Below are 15,909 nucleotides of genomic sequence, written 5' to 3'. Positions count from 1 at the left end.
TTTCTTGGGATTCGGGATTTCTTTGTTATCAAATATTAATTGAAAAAACGACTTTCTATATGAAAAAAGTGGCCAGAAAACACAAAACGTTCGAAGACTGATCGGGGCATTTAACACAATTAAGCCAACGTCGACTCAAAATGAGCTCAATTTTTGCAACATCAGGGAATTTTGTGTCTCAAAAGCGTACACGATTGTTAGACGCAGCGACTGACACTGTGTTTTTTGAAATTCTATTTTAATAAGTAATGTTTTGAATTATTTTTGTTTTCCTACTTCTATTTTGTGTCTTCTTACATAAATAAAAAAAATCGTCTCTTTTTAAAATGTGTCTGTTTCTACACTGATTTTCGGATTTCTAAAGGTTTTTTTCAAATTTCCCGATATCTCGGAAATTCTCGAGTATTCTTTTCTGGAAATCCCGAATCTCGAGAATTCAAAATTTCATCATTTCAGGAAATCTTGAATCTCGAGATTGAGATTTTCTCGGGAAATACCCAACTCTACATACCCCGAATATATTTTCTCATTAAAAATATCATTTCAAAATAACTTTATGTGTATATTTGTCTTTGAATGTTTTATTTTTTAACCGAACTACAATTAATTTTCTTACAATTTTCTCCTGTCATATTTTTTTACATGAACTACCTACCTACATACTTTCTGAATGTAGCCGCCTACGTAATCTTCTCTAAGTACTCGTAAATCTGCTTCTTTTATTAGAAGCGATCGAAAAAAATCCACAAAAAGTAGTGCCATATCAAATTACACATAAGTTGGAAATCATCGTTTATGGTGTTGGGACTTAAAAGAAGAAGAAAGACGTAAAGTCGATCCTTTGAGATGTGATTTAAAGCACATATGCTAAGGATTCCATTGACAGAAAGAGGACGAATATCTCCCTGTTTTAATTAATTTTACGGTTGATTTTTTCGTTAGATCTAAAAATAAAAGAAAATAAACAATAAGTTATTTTTGTAATAATGACGATTTCTCCAGAATCTTGAGAATTTTCGAGAAATCAAAAAACCAATCTCAAATCCTCGATAAATGAAAAAAGTCGAGTTATCACAAGCTCTGCCTACGAGCCTCTCAATAGCTTCAATGCAAGGATCGCCGGAGTGACATATTTCAAATATTTAATGGTGTCACGATTTTGAAACACGAAGGACACAAAAACTATTTTTGTGTCCTTCAATAATTCTAAATATTGTAAAGGAAATGTCATAGTTGGTCTGATTGTTGAATTTAGGGAGTCATTATGACCAATTTTGAGTTCAAACTAACGTTTTATGATATGTAGTTAATTAGAACCATAGGGGAATAATTGAGACTATTTGGGAAACAATTACAATAATATGAATTCTATTGTGTCGCGTAGTAAATAGGCATTCATTAATGGAATGACAAGATTATTACGCAATACTGTTGTATGTCATCCCAGAATCGTGATCAAACAAAATTAAGACAATGCGCGGCGTTTAGTTCGCGGAATAGACTCGTTCGGGCTCCGTATGTGATTAATGAAATTACAGGTAACCCATTTCGTGGCGAAGTTTGGCACTGCCGCCCACCCGAAGCGGCCACGTTCTCCGTCCGCCTACCATCAAATTATTTGTAGCGTATTAATGAAACACAAAAAAAGTCTCACGTTGATGACACGACTAATACAATAATGTCTGCTTCAATGTTACATTCGCTTTTTATTGCTAAGGCATATCCGATTGCTGTATCTATTATAGAAAACATTATACGAGACAATCTAATAGTTCCCGGAATTACAATGTGGTTTGAAACGTTTTGGCTGTATCACTTAGTGGGTCTTTGACATCGATAGTCATAGTTCATAATTTCGTTGTCGTGTTCCTCACTGTTGAGAATCGTGACTCATTTCAAATGTATTCGTTAAACATCTCTAGTGACGCATATATTCCGTAACCCGCTTAGCTGAAGATATTGTGTAGCTGTAGCACAAAGCAACCTTCACTTGATTGGATCTTTGAATAGAGCGATCTATCTTTTCCACATCGACGTTCAATAATTTTGCAGAAGACGAGCCTCACGAATTTATCGTATTTCCTGGCTACGTCGCGAAGGTTAAAGTTTGTTAATGTTTATCATATAGGAATAAATTAGAATTTAAATTCAATTTACATCAAGTACCCGTATCTAGACGTCGACGTTGTTATCGAGAATTCTCGAGAAATAATCAAAACCGGCCAACATCAAATCTCTAGAAATTAATTTTCTGTAGTTTCGAGAACTCACAATCCTCGAGAAATCATTAAAAAGATTCTCGAGAAGTCGACACATTGTTACTAAGCACGGTAAAAAAAGTTTTGGCATAAGAAATGCAAAAAAACCCTCAATTTTAATAACTAACGGAACATTTTACAAACCATTTCTTTTATTCAACAGATAATTCACAAGATTTGAGAAAGCAACATTCTATATTATTGAATAAGTATACATAATTTGAAGACACTTCTTCTTTTAATTCTTTTTTTTGAAAAAAAAATACGGAGACGATTAAAACATTTTAACATAAAAATGACGGCCTAAAGAGCCAAAAAAAGCTCTTGACTTTGATTATGAATAAAATTTCTGGAATGAAAAACGAAAACAAATATTCTTGATTTCGAGAATTTTCGAATCTCGAGAAATGAAAATAGTCGATAAATTAGAAGCTCTATCTGTACCTAATCGATAGTATTAACATGAATGTCCTCACGGAAGCTATAATAATATTTTCAAGCAATATAAAAACGGTACGATGTTCTCATATATTGTAAACTGTAGGGGAGAGCAGGTAGGATTCGTACACAGGGAGCATTCGTACAGTGGTTATATCTTCACTATCCAATTCATTGACATGCTCGTGTTTGTGTGCGTGACTCCCGCTCATACGCATAGTGTAACCGCCGAACAGGGCGTCAGTGCGGCCAACGGCTTCGACGGAGTACGCCGATATGTGTTTTCGCTCTACGTAAGTATTTTTTGTATTCACTTTTGAACACGCTTAACTGTTATAAGTTTTGCACGAATGATATAAGTGACGTAGTATAGTTTATGAAGTGATAACTTCGTTTAATATGTAAATAGTCATTTTAGGCTAACTATAATGGTTATTTTTATTTTCAATTAATTTGTTGATTTCTCCGTTTGGGGTACCTTCGTACAGTTATGAGTGGGGTAGATTCGTACAGTACGAATGCTCCCCATTCCTAATTGCGTGGCAGTAGAAAGATTGTTCACCAAAAATATTATTGTTACAGAACCATGCCGCGAATATATGTGAAAAAGGGGACAAGTACAGGAGACGTTGATGAAGATGCAATGATGCAGCCGTTAGAATCCACGCAAGGTGGACAATCAACTTTTACAGCGGGCCAAGATGCCATTGTGCCAGAAACTCTACCTGCAGAAACAGAGATTACTCGACAAGATCTTCCACGGAGCTCAGCGCCAGCATCACCTACAACTGCGCTTGCATCTTCATTAACTGTAGGATTAATAACTCCAGAAATTATCCAGCCCTATCCCAGAGTGGACAGAAATGCGTTTAAAAAGTCGAAAGGAAAACTGCCAGGAAAATCGAGAATATATACAGATACCCCTGAAAAAAATAGACTAGAAGAAATAGAAAAAGCAAAAAAGTTGAAGAGCAGAGAAGAAACAAAGGGCTAATGAGATGAAGCGAGCATTACATTTACTATCAGATACAAGAACCACAACAAAGAGACAGAAAAAAACTTCAGGGACAACTAAACCAAAGAGGCAAAATAAAACTGTAAAGACTGATAGTCAGGATGAAACTGATTGTGAAATGAGACTGATTGTTAGATGAGGCTAATATGAGTTTAAGAGACAGTTCTTGTTCTCCCATCGAAGAGACGTCTGAAGGATCGGATACTGAGAATGAAACTTCAATTACGTCAGAGAACATCAAAGAAAAAAGCTTTGTGATAGTATAGTTCGAGAAAAAAAGACCGTTTTATATTATATTGGGCAGGTGCTTAAAAAATTTAGTCCCGTTGAATACAAAGTTTCATTTTTGAGGAAGAAGCCTCATACCTGGAAATTTGTCTTTCCCACTACCAAAAATGAAGGAACAGTTTACATATCAAATGTGGTATGTATATGGCCGCTATCAAAATCTGCTTTTACAGCAAGAACAGCCCACACATTTAGCTTCGAAAAAGACTTATCTATGTATAATGTTGGATAGTACAACTATTAAATACATAAGATGAAGACCTATTACTCTAATGGTAAATTTTATAATGTTGATTTATTCGTTCCTTTATTAACAAAAAAATAAATAAAAGTGTTATGTTTTTATGACGAAGTAGTTATAAGCACTTTAAAAACAATAACTGTTAATTATTACTACATAAAGGCTGATTCTGTGTTAACTTTGATCTCAATACATGATTATATTACAATGAATAAATAGCATTTTCTTTGACTGTACGAAGGTTCCCCATTATGTACGAATGTGCCCCACACTATGTACGAAGCTACCCCACGTGTGGGGTAGTTTCGTACGTTTTCCATTTTTCAGTAAAGTTACCGTAGCTTCGCCATGTTGGTTTGTATCTAAACTACACTTCACTATTATTAAAGCCAAATATGTCGGGTATATAGCAGCATTAAAGTTATTTTGAAATAGCTTACAGTTTTTTTTTTATACGGCTTAGAGTAAAAAGTGTACGAATCCTACCTGCTCTCCCCTACGCTGTGTATCCTATTTTTTATTTGCATGGGAATCGTTTCATTGAATAGGATTATTGATATTTTACCTATAAAACCGTACAATATTTCGGCCATACACGTCACGCTGTGTGAATACATACCAATATGTGGTCGAACACCGTTTTAAAAACTTTACTCAAGGATGCGAATACTTAATACTAGTCGATTGATTCGTAAAAATAAGGGAGAATTTTCTAAACATAACACCTACAAGAAAATATCACGAATATAAATAATTGATTTATTATTCATGCGTAAGTCATAAAACTACAACGTAAGAACCTAGCGATACCATTAACTAATATGAAGTTTTTGAATTTGTAATTGAAACTAATATTTGTATGAACATAAGTAATTTCCACCGAATTTTGGAGAAATAAGAAAGAACAGTTTCCATACAAAAATAATATTTAAAACAAACATAGTAGAGGTGAGTTGGAAATACTATCATCAGTTTGTGTACTCAAATTTCGGATGAAACTACCCATACTCAGTATGTGTGGCCCAATAAACTTATTCCAAAAAACTTGTGATGATATTATCATCGCGAGTCGCTGTTCTGTGCACTCGCCAGTTGGTAGACTTTCAACACTATTGACATTAAATGCGCGCAAACGAACTAGCACTTGAATATAGGTATATTTTAATTTATTAGTCTATTGCTTTCGAATGTTGGAATAATAGGTCATAAATTTTGTGTCGCAGCACAGTGATGAGATGACGCACAGGCTTAGGCTTGTTATACGACCGCTCAAAACATGTTTAAAATTTAAAAAAAATCACTTATTCATTTTTGTTAACAAGAATATAGTAACTTAACCGAAAAACAACTCATAAATTTAAAATGTGTTTAAAATTATATAATAAATGGGACTTTTCGACAAGCGGAGCTCAGCGTATTTTTAGCGATTCTATTGAAGCCGATACACAGTCTGAGTTCCCTGAGACGATACGTATTTCAAATACTAATATGGAGTTGGTTTTAGTTTCAGTTGAGTATGAAACTTCTGTCGCATACGCACGCCAAACGCTCTATATAGTATTCCAAATACTAGTAAGTATTTTGGAACAAGTTTCTATACTAAGTATTTTTTATACTGGTAGTAAGTATACTTAGTCTTCAAAATCAACAATTTTTACCATCTCTAAAACATAGTATTCCGTTTATTCTGAAAATTTCGAGGCCGAATATGATAGCAAATAAAGAATAGATAACAAATTGTCGCGCGTTAGTTACCTATCTACTTGGTGTGTTTTACATTAATATGATATTTACCTCCGTCCAGCAGAAGGAATACATATATTATTATGAAAATTGATACTGAAATTTATTGAAGAACAAGCTCAGAAGCTATTATAAACAGGTACTTACGGATTATTTTTTTAATGTAAAAACTACAGTTGAAAATTACAAATAATTATACCATTATCTAAACTAACTAAACACTTTCATTTGTCATTGACCTATTGATCTTTCGGTATTAGACCAGAAACAAAATCTATAAGCGTATTTAAAGCAATTAACTTTTATGATTGCTCTACTATTATTATAATTAATGATCCACTATCTAAAATCTACCGACGAAAATATCTATAACAGATAATAATATCGAATCAATATAACCACGAAACGGCAATAGACCAACAAAATATTAAAATTTAATCAACAAAATGGGCGGCGAAGTTGCCGAAACTAATTAAAACACGGACAACACAAAACGTATGTGACTAAATGATCACAATATAGTGTTACCGTACCTACTGTTAATTTAATTTGGTGATTTCCTGAATATTATCCGCGTTAGGTGTAATACTTAAAATCCTTTATATTTATAAGAATTTCTGAAATACAAACAAAACTATTGGTATTATAATAAAAAAAATAATTAACACACAGGATAGTATTATTAATAACGTGGTTATAGATTGGGATGATTGTATTTTATTGGTGGAATTTTAGCCCTCGGATATCGTAGTAGTTGAAGTAAATTTTATTCAAAATCGAATCGATTGCTAAGGATAAAAGCACTCAGCTTGACAGTGAAAGTTTATCCCACATGGAGAACTTTAATTTTCTTGGAACTTTTCTATTATTATGTAGATTTAGGTAGGTACTGATGTTTCCAAGGTTTATCAAAATGATGTATTTTCAATAAAAATAAGTTTTTTTAAGAGTAACCAATATTTCACCGGTGCTCTGAAGAAACAAACAAAAAAGAATCACATTAATAAACAAGTCTTGAAATCATTCGATTGTTTAAAAAGTTTGTTATTTACATATTTTAGCCTTCACTCAGTAGAGGTCTCTATGCTCCGCGTTGCAGCGAAAAGGTTTATGTACCTATAGTACCTAATACTAATAACACAATAAATTCAAAATTATTCGGTAGAAAATAAACTATTGCAATTGAACTCGAGTTAAAATAAAAAAAATAATACTAAAATCTTGGATTCTGGGAAATTGTAACATTTATTGCTAACAGCAATAGAGCATAGTCGTGTATATGTCCAATATAAGTTATAAAGTCAAAAGAACAGTTAAATATTAAACCAAAAAAAAATGATAGAGGTCTACAAATTACCCCGGGGATCAAACTACTACCAGCAAGGTAAACCCCCTTATTTTCACCATTGGATAAATTCTGTGGATTGCGTTGGTGCAAAAGTCGTAAACTTAGCAGACAGAGTGTAGTCTCCTGATAATTCAGGGTTTTTGAAAGGGATACTTAATTTAAAAGAAATGGTATATTGAAATTCACGATATTATAAAAAAACTTACCTATTCAACTTTCAAACATGAATATTGATAAAATAATATACTTATAGTGTGTTTTTATTTTGTTGTTGCCCATTTCTATTAGTAGAAGAGACATTATTAGGTATACCTAATAAAGGGACAAAAAACTTACTTAACCTGGGATATTAATAATTACAGTGTGAATAGTGGATTTTTTTTATTTTATTCGTAATATATATATAAATGACCATTTCTAAATAATTTTATTATCCTAGAAATTAAAAGAACTTTGAGAGTAATCTATGTAAATTACGCTTTTTTGGATTTACATCTTTCTTCGTTCGACCATGTCCGATCCTAATAGGATCATATGGGCCTCCACAGAGATATTATCCAAGTCTTTTGAGGTTTACTTATCAAAAACACTGAAAGGAATTTAAATTTGATTTAAACGTAGGTACATTGGTTATGGAAGTCAACACGAAACGCCAGGATGGCATTTCAGTTTTCGGTGAAAATTAGTGACAGGCTCGAACTCACATTTTTATAGAATATACCAATAATATATTCTTCTTTTTCTTTCGACCATGTCCGATCCTAATAGGATCATATGGGCCTCCACAGAGTAGAGGTGTGTATTAACAGATTTTGTTCTTTTACGAGAAATGGATGTCAGCCACTTGCTCAACGTATTAGGTCCATACCCTGACTCACACACAAATTGAAAAACAATATGTGTACCTACTTACCAGACTCAGGATTCGAACCTGGGACCCACGGCGTGATAGTCCAACACTTAAGCCGCGCGGCCACCGTGGGCTCACGTCACGCCATTTACATCAGTATTACATTATGTGTGATTTTCTTCTTTCAGTAGATAGGTATTACTATAATTTAATCCATCAACTGTGCTATCCGGATTTCCCCTCAATGCCATAATTCGTGTATGTCAACATCGCATCTTGTACATCGATTAATTCAAAAGCAATAAATCGTGCCGTACGTTAAGTTAGCACTGGGATGACAATAGGTTATCTTTTTTGGTTATAATTATAATAAATATTGTTGTGAAGCTCGGCATTAGTCGTGCATTGAAAAAAGACGATGCAGTACGATTGATATCAATATATGTCTTATATTCTATTGAATTTTAATTGCAGGGTTTCATTGTTGGTGTCAAAATGTAAATTACCATTTTCAGATCTTAATTATAAATTCCAACATGTTTTTACTTTTAATAGGTTTGAAATAAAATGAAAATATATAAAACCTACATATATATAAAAACTTGTATTGTCTTAACTGTCAATAATGAACAATTGAATTTTGTGTCGTTATTGTATCCTATAATATAATGTTTGGGATTATCTTATTGATTGAACATAACTTTATAGATTGTACATTATTTATTGTTTTATTTTATTTGTTATTAAATTTTGACCCATATTTTCGTTTATATTCGTATTTTTATTCGTTTTTCCATCAAGTGGTAATATTGTTTATTTTTTATTGTAAATTTTATAAATGAATTGTTAATCAAATTTTATTGTGTTATTAAATATTGACTAATCATAAATATTTTTAATTCCAATGGATTCAATCTCTGTACTATTCCATTTAAGTCGTTTTTTGCGACCTGGGTTTCGCCTTTCGGCATCTTCAGGCGTCGTGTACACTGACAACGAACAATCTTATATAATAAATACAATAAATCAATACAATAAAGTTTTTACCTACTGTATTGTATTGATTTATTATATTAGCTAGAGTTAAGATTGTTCGTTGTCAGTGTGTGTTTACCTTTGGTGAGTGTACACGACGCCTGAAGATGCCGAAAGGCGAAACCCGGGTCGCAAAAAACAACTTAAATGGAATAGTACAGAGCTTGAATCCATTAGAATTTAAATTCAAATTCCATCAAGTACCTTCAGTCGATAGTATTGATATCATAAATATTTTGTTTAGTGATGTATTGAAATGTTATTGTAAGTGATTATTGCTTCATATTTTGTTTTATGTTAATAATTTTAGAATATTTTGTTTGGTGTCCTTAATTCATGTCCTTAATTGATATTCAATTTTATTAATTTTAATTTAATTCTTATTGACAAAGTATTATTGGACGGATAATGCAATGTATTGGTAGATTATTTATGTCACCTTTTGAATTTGTTTTGGTAAATACCAGTTTTATAAATATTATTCAGTTGAAAATGTCCCTCTGAGGCGGACGAAGCCGGTCCAGATTTTTTTTATTAAAAGTGGAATAAGTACTAAACAATTTTGCGTTTTATTACATTACTGAATAATATATTTTTAAAAAATATATTGCAAACACCTCACGCATACAGATTTCCGTATCATAGTAAGTAGATAGCCACGTGAAAGTGTTCGCAAACAGTTGCGACAAATTGAGAAAACAAGCGAACCCTCCGCCCTCGTAACAATTTGAGGAGATTCTGGTGACCAGAGAGTTGGGAGAGCTGGGGCGGCAATCGGGCGAGGAATTCGTGAATTATTTGAGACCATCCCTTGCTTACCTTGCGCTTGCCACGGGAGTCGATCTAGCTCGGCATCTCACAACTATTGGGCGGCGAGCCTCTCACTGCACCACTCACTCTAAGCAACTTATCGAAGGCTGTTTGATGTCCTGGAAAAAAGAAAAATATATTATTAACTTTATTGGATGCATTACAAATAATTTATTGCAATATAATCAGTTTTAATATAGTTATAATTTAGTATAAGCCAAATCATATAATAGGTACCTCGAAAATTTTAATTTATATATTTTGGTAAGCTAACAATCGTATTTAAGATGAATTATTCATGGCATTGATATGTTTGAGTGATGTTAAAGTGTCACTTATTGGGATGTTATAAGCTCGTACAATAATTAATATACTAATATGACAATTCATATATATATATATTAGCCAACGTTTAATAGCCATTTGTAACAAAACATCAACAAACAACTCTTCCTATTGATATGTGCATTAAAAATTCGATAAAATATGCCTGCCCATATTATTTATTAAATATGACAGTTTGGAAATATTTACTAATACATATGTACTGCCTTCTTTATAAAAATTACCTTACCAACATATTACGTGATTATTTATTACATAAATGGTTTTGAATTATAAACGAAAATGCTCACTGTTCTCTAAATACATTAATAAGGTGATGTAATCAGGAGGAATTAAACCACTAATGAATTAATAGTAACATATACTCAGTAACTAAAATCACACAATTTAATAAACGTCAGGAATGGTTCCTTCCACTTAGTAAAAGATTACCATTAGCGATTTCTGCAAATATTTTTTTATAAAATCCTAAAACCGTTTATATCTACCTAATATTTCTATGGATTTTTTATTTTTCTTCTTGTGCGATCCTTTACTGGAGATTTTTTGTGTGCGGTAGGTAATGTAAAACTGCAGAAAACCAACTTGACAAAAACTATTCATTTTGTGATGAAAATAGTCACTTCACAGACATAACTTCATCGGCAGGAAACCATAAATTATAAAGAAAACCTTTGTCTTTTACACATAACTAGCTGAATTACTCAGTTTCGCACGCCGAATCTTAGCGTAGGTCGCTACATTGATCAATATCAAAAAAGGCTTACAATATTACACATTATGTCAAAATTTAATAATTCCACAGCAGTAAAGAATACTAAATTAAAATTGAATCCAAAATATGCAAACTTTATCTTAATTTGTAGTAAAAATTCAAAATTGGAAGAGACAAACAAACATACTTTGTATTAAGTAGGTATAATGTATTATATTATAAAATACAAAGTTAATTGTTGTACAAAAATACGTTGAAAAATATCTTTTAATTATTATTTATTTTCGTGAATTCATTTTCTATCGCTCTGTTTGTCATTGGTATAGATACTTGTTTTCTATCACTTCAATAATACCTAATGTGTTAATACTTTTAGTTTTGTATTGTCATCATCCTCATCAGCGTGAATCTATCCACTGCTGGATGAAGGCTTCTCCAATCTGATTCCACTTCTGTCGGTCATGTGCGTTGCGTTGCCACGTACTTCCGCAGAACTTTAACATTTGCGGACGTTTTGCACCTCTTGGATACCACTGGATGACAAAATTTACCCAATGATTGTCCTTTCTTTGAGCTATGTGTCCAGCCCATTTCCGTTTGAGTTTTTAGCAAACTCTATTACATCGCAAACCCTTGTCGGTTTTTTTATCCACTCATTCCTCTTTTTGTCCTTTCGCGTTGTGCCCAGCATGCACCTCTCCATACCACGTTGTGCTACTCTAAGTTTCTGGATCACTCTTTTACTAAGGGTCGATAACACAATATTTTCGCTCCCTAGTGGAACAGATGGTTCTCCACATGGGGGAGATTATATTATTAGCAGATGTTTTCGAGAAATTGTAGCAAATTATTTTCCCACCAAACTGCATCAAACACGCATTGAAAAAAAATCGTTTTGACGGACGCAAGATACAGCCCACACCCACGGTTTCAAAGTAAGCTGTCGCTGAAAACAACAATGGAAAACAAATGTGACCGTAAAATAAAATGGTTATTCGTGTCTGATTCTCGTGCAAGTGATCGGGATGGAAAAACCATTGAGTCGGAAAATGCGCCCACCCAAGGCTTAGTTAGGTGTAGCGGTCGATACGCCAACCGACCATCGCATCAGGTGAAATTCGACTCCGTGCACCTTTCCTCCATTACAATATTACTCACTACCAACTATACGTCTGTGTGCTTTTGCCAGCATACAAACACGAACGCCACATGACGCTAATATAATATTATGCCGGAGATTTTAACAGTGATGGCGGCACAAAACCTCGGCTCGAACGATTAACAAAAACACCTTGTGAGTAATCTCAATATTCAAGATTATTTTTTCGTTCTAATGTTCGTTCGCCAGGCTACGTTTATGGTATCAAAGGATTTTTTGACTTGTGATTAAAACAGAAAGCTTAAGAAATTAATCATCGTGCCTACATAGTTTGAATAATGCGTCGCTTGAAAGTTTTACTCGGAATATTTTTTTTTGGTAGGCGATAATACGAATAATATTTTTAGAAACTGTTACGAATGCGATAACCTACATTTTTATTGACGACGAAAAAACTTTTATGAATATTAATATAATAAACTGACATTTTTTTAAAGCTGTTTTTGTAAATCAGATCTGAATTAAACGATATACCATTTTATGGAGAAATTAAACAAACAAAATATTGTTGTATCACAGTATCAACATAATATCATCATCTATCTACACTCTACAGTCTACAGGGTTGTATCCATTGATGGATAAACTGATGGATGATTGATGGATGAACGAAGGTGTATATTCAAATCTATTACTTCTGGCGATAGGTTATAATAACTAAGTTTTGAGTTGTGTATGAAGACAGAAAAATAGTTTTATAAATTTGAATACAAATATGATGAGTAATTAAATACGTATAAATTAAACGATACATGTATAATTTTACTTATAAATAAATACAAGATAAAAAGATCTTTTTATATACAACGTTTTTAAATTTTCTGTTGAATCATATAAACTTGACTTGACTAGCTTCAAATTTGTACTTGATAGATTTAATACTGAAATGTCATATTAATAATTTAGTTGCTAGGACCCCAGACCCCTAGCAACCAATAATAGTGGATTGGATTACGGATTTCTTCCGAAATAACTTTCCATACAAAACAGAATTAACTGAAAATGAATTCAATTCTGTTTAAAGATGGCTAAAAGTATTAAAAGAATGCATTGGCGGCACCGTGTTCTGATAGGTATATTCTAAAAGTTTCAAATGTCTAGCTAGTCGGGAAGTTAGTTAAAAATCGATTGCAAGATTTGTACTGGACAAATAACCACCGGACAAACAAGAATACGAGCTAATAAAAACGTTATAAAATGGGGAAAAAACACCGAAGCTTTTTACTCAATAAGTGGCCAAAAATGCTCTGTAATAGAAAAGAAGGTAAAATAATAATTAGTCTGGGTGATTTTTAATGAAAAATAGCTCAAGCGGACAAAAACTTTTTCAACGAGCTTGGAGAACATTTATTCTACGACGATAATTAGGTGCACTTAGGGAAATATCATTACGCCACGATTTTCCTAATGAGGTGCTGTCCGTTCTACCCCTGCCACGTAGAAAACTTTGTCTGGAAAGGATTTTCTGCTGAAATAGCGCGTTCCACTCATATATAATGAATTAGTGAATAACAAATGTGCTTATTTCAGAAAACGTATACATAAACCCATATAATATAAACTAGAGAAATACTTCCACATAGGGAATCCAATCCCGAGCCAAAATTCTGATCCCGGATTTCGAGATTACAATTTGACAATTGGCATTTTTTTCCATTGTTAATATAAAAATTTTATATTTACAAATAAAATTGATAAAATCGGTCAAAAATAAATCTAGTATAAGTTCAATATTGGAAATACATAAGTTTAATGGAGTAAATAATATTGTAATATAAATAATAATGTGAATTTAATATGAGATTGCTGTTTCTGATAGTAAAGACTTAATGAATGGGTTAGCGAGACTTAACATAGTAAAGCAAATCATGGTGTACTTATGGCCATTCCGCTTCATAAATCTAATTAGTCAGCCAAATATGAAACTGCCGTAAAACGTATGAGACCATGGTGGAATTACTTTGTTAAAAGTGCAAAACATTGTTTTTTCCAATCTTTCTCATTTTTATTTATTTGTGTGAAAAAATAAAATGAATCGGCAACTTACACATGGGTATAAATCAAACTTCATTCAAACTGAGTTTATTTCTAATGTAGTAATTTGTTATTAAAAGTATTTTTTCTGTTATATTTCCGTTTTTATTTTATTTTCTATAAAATTGATAAACCCGAAATTTTCGGGATTATTTTTATCAATCCCGGGATTCATAGGTAAGTATAGAAAATAGTTCGGGATCCCGGAATTGGAATCCCTACTTCCACACGTATAACGTGAAAATTGTCAGATATTCAAAATTGAATTGAAAAGGGTAGCAATGTGCTGAGTTTTCGTTCATTTAATGAACGCGTTTATTTTGGCATAGGTACATGCGTTTATTTTGGCATAGGTACATGTAGAGAATGTCCGCAATTTTTAATTACCCATATAAAATCCCAAGAGTTATTTTTTGGTTAGAGAATTTCACGAACACGATTTCATAAAATTCTACCGTGTTAAAATACGACCTATATTTTAATAACTTACTGCTGGTTGCGTAACTACATACACATATTATTATGTCGATATGTTCGTTGAGATTCTTGGATATTATGCAGCTTGAAATACTTATTATCGAAAATGGATTAATAGAGTTATTTCCTAATCACTACTGGATGGGAAATGAAGTGACAGGATTCCAATATAATGACAATGAGTATGAATGTAAATTGCTATTAATAGTAAAGGTCTACTGATCTTTCGAAAGAGAAAACCAGGGCTACGAACCATTATTTTTTTTCGTTCCGGTTCAAGTAAAAAAATAATATATATCGGTTCGGTTCCGGTTTTCGTTCCGAAAAAATAACGCTTTTTCCGGTTTTAGGTTCAGCTCCGTGTGATTAATTTTTACACCTACGACAACTACTGACGTGGGGAGTAAGATCATGTTAACGTGCGTGTTTGAATAGAACTCCATTACAATGGTTTTGAAACAAAGTTATTTAGTAGTAGGTAGTTATAAAGTAGAATTAACAAAAATAACTTGTGTCAATATGCATACGGAGTGCAAGAATGGGGTCCTCTAATATGTCATATCTGTAGACTTTCTCAATTTTTCAGGATGATAGTAATTATTTAGATACAGGTTAAGTTTAGAATTTTACTGTAACTATACATGTATGGGTTTCTCTAAAAAAAATATATGTTATTCACGCGTTATGTAGACACTTCGGGCCTTTATAATATATACGTATTCATATTTTATCTATGTGACTCATAAACTTTTAAACCAATTATCTCAGTTTCGTATAATTATTGTATAGGTTAGTTTGCCTCTGGACCACTCATAATATATTATTTATTGAATACCAAAGACCCATGCATTATGGCGGATATTTTGTTTTACTGTTAGGAATTCGATATATTAGCCAAAGACGATCCCCTTTGTCGGATAACTCCATTATGCAGGTGTTGTGCATTTTTTATATCGCTATAACGTCCCCTGACTCACTTTACCTTTCCCCATACAAACTTACATAGACACTTCGATTCATTCGCCTGGATAAAAGCTTGTTCAAGTGTTCGATAATCTCCACGTCTTCTATCAAACTTTGAAATCTTTAGTTTAGCGAAACACTCGATGTATATGGGGTAGAATATGATTATATTTAATGTTCTGCAATAAAA

The 15,909-nt window shown here is 32.6% G+C and overlaps 1 protein-coding gene across 1 annotated transcript in view; it reads right to left on the bottom strand.

The window, feature by feature from the left end:
- Nucleotides 1-15,909, bottom strand: part of stan (Protocadherin-like wing polarity protein stan) — a 194,141-nt gene that overhangs the window by 93,983 nt on the left and 84,249 nt on the right. Inside the window, exon 2 of the mRNA XM_085952061.1 lies at nt 10,036-10,145. The gene's annotated coding sequence lies outside the window, so the exon portion shown is untranslated. The remainder of the gene's footprint in view (nt 1-10,035; nt 10,146-15,909) is intronic.

Source organism: Rhyacophila brunnea, unplaced genomic scaffold, assembly GCF_057557595.1.
Source record: "Rhyacophila brunnea isolate RB1 unplaced genomic scaffold, BYU_Rbru_1.0 scaffold_3, whole genome shotgun sequence".
NCBI classification, from domain to species: Eukaryota; Metazoa; Arthropoda; class Insecta; order Trichoptera; family Rhyacophilidae; genus Rhyacophila; species Rhyacophila brunnea.
This window is presented reverse-complemented; position numbering and strand designations above follow the sequence as displayed.